Here is a 4,967-nt window from a genome sequence, read left to right as displayed (position 1 = left end):
AGAACCACAAACGTAAAGGGAGACCAATTGTAGTGATTGTGTTAAAGCAATAAAATAAGGAAATATGGAGACACAAGGGCTGCATCTCATCACCTTCATTTCTTAGCTCCCTGACTCCTCGGTCCTCGGCTGACCCGGAAGTTGTTCTGTCCCTCCTCGGTGAAGGCCGTCTCGAAGCTCTTATTTCTGCCCCAAGGAGCGAAGAGCGAGCATCGAGGAAGCGCTATATGCGAGGATACAAAGAGCAACCTTCCTGAAAGACATGAAGTTGAAAGAGCTGACATATTCATGTGAAGAAAAGGACGTCTCATCCCTCTGCAACACATTTGCTCGTTGCCTCTCTCCTCTTGTGATTTCCTCGAGTCTCTTCCGTGCCTCCTCGGTGGGAGGGACTAAGTGGCAAGGAAGGAAGGCAAGTGGAGGACTCAAGGAGGCAATTTAACGGCTATGAGATGCAGCTTTGGTTACTGCCCTACAGCGACGATATGCAAAACTGTTTCAGTTGTGAACCATCCTGTTCTTGTTTTTTCTTGTTGTTTGGGTTAAGCGTGTTATATGACACTGAAGAAGACTTTTAGTGTCAATAACAACGACAAAGACACCTGACCAAGCGTCCTTATTTACAAGACAGGAGTGAGAATGTGTTGGTTTGCGAGAAGGAACATTGTTAGTTATACTATTCTTATTTTTATTAACTGTTATGTTTCATGTTGTGTGTGGACCCCAGGAGAAGTAGCTGATGTTCTGCATTAGCTAATGGGGATCCTAAGGAAATCAAACCAAATAGTCCATCACAACAGCTGAAGCCACGAATACTTTGCAAAGTCGTGTTTCTGAACATTGTTCCCAAAGGTTAAGAATTAACTTTGAATTAAATTCATCTCTGTGTGTTCCTATGTTGAACTTCTTATGTGATAACACTAATTCATAAGCTGATGCGGTGTAACTGATCCGACACAATTAACACAGCACCCAAGTGCAACTCCGTTGACTGTGTTTACTCGATGTGACAATAAAAAGCAAACACAGCTGTGCCCTCCTGTTTCTGCTTTTTCATTGTGTCACATTTGAAGGAAAAGCAATTAACTCATGCCAACCTCTCGCCTGTAATTTCCTCCCATTAGGAGTGTTGAAGTAATGAAGTGTTATGTCAGTCTCTAACTAGTAACTGTTAGACCTCAGATAATCACAGGTATGCAGGCTTACCTCAACATGTGACATTTGATTCTATTATTCTACTATCCCTTTTTCTGATATTTGCCCAGGTTGTATCTTGTGACACAACAATGTGAAAAGAAGCTTATTTCTTGTAATCCTTTCCCATTTGACAATCCTCGTTCCAGCATAATTTCCCATTTGATGTATTGCTTGTGAGGTGAGGAACTCATTCCAACAGGATGTTCTGCATTTTGTAGCCCATTTCTAAGGGTTTCCAAGTGGCTCTTTTTTAATTTCATCATGACGGATTGGAAGGGGAAGCACTCTAGAACATGTTGCAAGGCATGTAATGGCAGTTACTGCAGTCTACACGTTGATTGATGTGAGGAAACTCTCTGGACATCCCAAAAGGAATGGGAGTGAGAGCAAAGGAATGGATTTTGAGACAGGGAACAGAGAAGTGTGCTGATTAGGGGCCTGAACAAACCTAGAGTTGTTTCTGCAGCTCTGCTGTATGTCTGTTGAGCTACAGTTCAACTGCTACAAAACAAATATACATGTACATGTCTCTGTTTGAACCAAGGAGTAAAACTATATATGTACAAACAAAGATACAGACAGGCTTGACAGGATTACATTGACTATTTATGTTTCTAAAACAGGGGTCTTCAATGTTTTTTGCGCCAAGCTCTCTTTAACTAAAAGAGAGACAGAGCAGAGACCCCCTAAAATAAAACATAGATGCACTAGGCCAGATAAATGAAAAGGAATGCATAGGGCACCTGGGTAGCTCACTTGGTGTGGCAGCCCATATATTGAGTTTTACACCTTGGTGCAGTGGCTGCAAGTTTAAAACCAACCTGAGGCCCTCTGTCATCTTTTCTGGGTGGGTGGTGATGATGAATGAAGGAGAATTTGTTCATGTTGCGAGTTATATGTTTTTTTAATTTCTTAAAATATAAAAATAACAAATCTTATTAATCACAAAAAATTAAATGCAGTGTTATTGATATTAGGCTTAAATGCAAAGGGAATCTGCAAAAGATCAACTGAATTTAGACTTCACTGCCTTCTATCCAGGCCCCCTTCTGAATTCTTCACATTTCCTGACCCTTATTTCGGAGTTTGCAGCTATGATTAGGGTTCACAGGGGAATAGCTTCAGATGCAGACAGACTGCAGTTGGCCAGCAAGGCTCTCTCATTTTTCAGTGCTCATCGGAGCCAGCTGATCCCCTTTGGATGCAGAAATGGAAATCTCAATCTGCGTCTAATTGTAGCAGCTCAAAGGCCTGCCCATGCCACGGGCATGCAGGCACCAAATCAGTGGAGCTATCCAAAGCTCTAAAAGCCTTACTGATTAAAAACTAATTACTACGTAACTGTAATATTTTTTCCAGTGAAAAGAATGACTGTTAGACCATTTTACGTAACTACAAACACATTTTACTTTTAACAGCCGTGTCTAAGGCTAAACACGTACTATGTATTTTCATCAGTCTGCCTCATCAGTTTTTCAAATCAACTTTGACACCATTAGTTATTCTTTGCAGACCAAGATTTTACATACAAAACCTTTGATTAATTTAGAAAGTGTTATAGATTAAATTTTGAATTAGGCGGTTATAACATCAACCAGCTGTAACAATTAAATCCTGCTTTCATGTTAATGCATCAATACTATCATCTAAATGGAATATAGCCATCTGAAAAGATCCATTCTACATAGTACATACTCAAACACGTCATGATTTAAATACATTCTCTCTTTTTTACCATGATTTTGAATGTACAACTCTTTGTTCTGAAATATTTTTTTACATTGTAAATTACATTTACTAAACTGCATAATATGAGTGTTTCTTCCACTGTGTTTGTAGACTGCTGAATGTGTTTCTTTTGGCTACATTTTCTATGCAATGTAATAATAAACACATTCCAAAGAATTATCCTGGAGAGCTAAAGCGCATTAGATAAGATTAGATTCAACTTTGTCATTATGCAGAGCACAAGTACAAAGACAACGAAATGTCGTTTGCATTCCAACCAGAAGGTGCTATGTGATATTAAAGTATAGACAGGTGGTGCAGACAGGACAAAAAAGAGGGACAATGTGAACAAATTAAATGGTCAAAGTTGTCATTTTGATATTTAAGGTGTGACGATTGATTAACGTTGTTAACTCATGCATTGAGTAACATGCAAGAAAACATTCCACCTTAAAATTTTCCGACGGCAGCCTTCAAGCACCACGGTGAATGAAAGTGTTTTCTCTCAGTCTATAGCTAGCTAGTCTATTTCCAGATGTCCTTCTTTTCTGACATATGCACGTCCCCTTCCTCTGTCTCTGTGTTGGCGTTCTAACCTCCAATGGATTTCTGAGGACTATGGTTAACTGCTCCTCAGTTCTCTGCAGGGTAAATCCAGACAGCTAGCTGGACTATCTGTCCAATCTGAGTTTTCTGTTGCACGACTTAAACTACTTTTGAACGTACGCATGTTCCACCAAAACAAGTTCCTTCCTGAGGCTTTTTAGCAGAGTCACCGTCATTGTGTCCGAGGCTTAGCGCTGACCAAGACGATTGTGATTGGTTTAAAGAAATGCCAATAAACCATGGAACGTTTTTTTTACCATTCCAGAATGCTGTGTAGACAAACCAGACCAACCTTTGCAGAGCAGTGGAAGAAGGTCTGGAAAAGTAATACTAATGGACCTTTTTCACAGAAGACATTTTGACTTGTTATAGTAGGAAAAGCACAGCGGAAATTGATAACCTTAACGCTGGCTCAATTCCATCAACTGTTTCATCAACAGCTATTTCAGTGAGTCAGCATGCACAATACCAGGGCCTCTTGTAATTGGAATGCGGCCATCATTAATGCTTTTGAATACACCTGTACTTTTCCTACTATGACATGTCAACATGTCTGCCATGAAAAAGGTCTATTGCTAACTGTTAACTTGTAAAGATGAAAATGCAGCAAAACCTGCTTTCAATCTTGGAGTTATAGTTATAGTGGACCAATGTGTGTAAGTACTCCCCTACATTTTCCTGATCATACTCACATACTTTTACTTAAGTAACATTTTTAATGCAGGACTTAACTTGTAACAGGTTTACAGTGTGGTATTTGTATTTAACTTAAAGATACAGTGCTAAGTTTCTGTCGGCCCCATGAGGAATTCTAAGCAGTGACAATAAAACTGTTGGCACATCCACAGGACATGGAGGATTAAAAAACATGATGGACTCTTCAGAAGGGGTCATTATCTATCAGAAGTCACTGGATGCCCCGATCTTCTGAACATAGTAATACTGAGAAATCCAGAGAGAGTTGTGTGGATAGTCTTGATAGTCTTATCAAGACTGTCTTAATTAGCTTTGTAGCAACTCCTTTGGCGTGAATACCACAGACGTTCATAAATATATAAAAATTACGCATTAAAGCCTTAAATAGGATCTGAACACTATTTCCACCACTGCATGCTGGTAAGAGGCTCTGAAACGTGAGAATCTGGCTGATGAGTGAGCAGCCATCTACCACCAGGACCCAGGAGCGGCCATCTACCTCCAGGACGCAGGAGCGGCCATCTACAACCAGGACGCAGGAGCGGCCATCTACAACCAGGACCCAGGAGCGGCCATCTACCACCAGGACGCAGGAGCAGCCATCTACCACCAGGACCCAGGAGCGGCCATCTACAACCAGGACCCAGGAGCGGCCATCTACAACCAGGACCCAGGAGCGGCCATCTACCACCAGGACCCATGAGCAGCCATCTACCACCAGGACCCAGGAGCGGCCATCT

This window comes from Etheostoma cragini, chromosome 18 (assembly GCF_013103735.1).
Source record: "Etheostoma cragini isolate CJK2018 chromosome 18, CSU_Ecrag_1.0, whole genome shotgun sequence".
NCBI lineage: Eukaryota > Metazoa > Chordata > Actinopteri > Perciformes > Percidae > Etheostoma > Etheostoma cragini.
The sequence above is the reverse complement of the archived record's forward strand: the minus strand, read 5'-3'. Positions refer to the sequence as shown.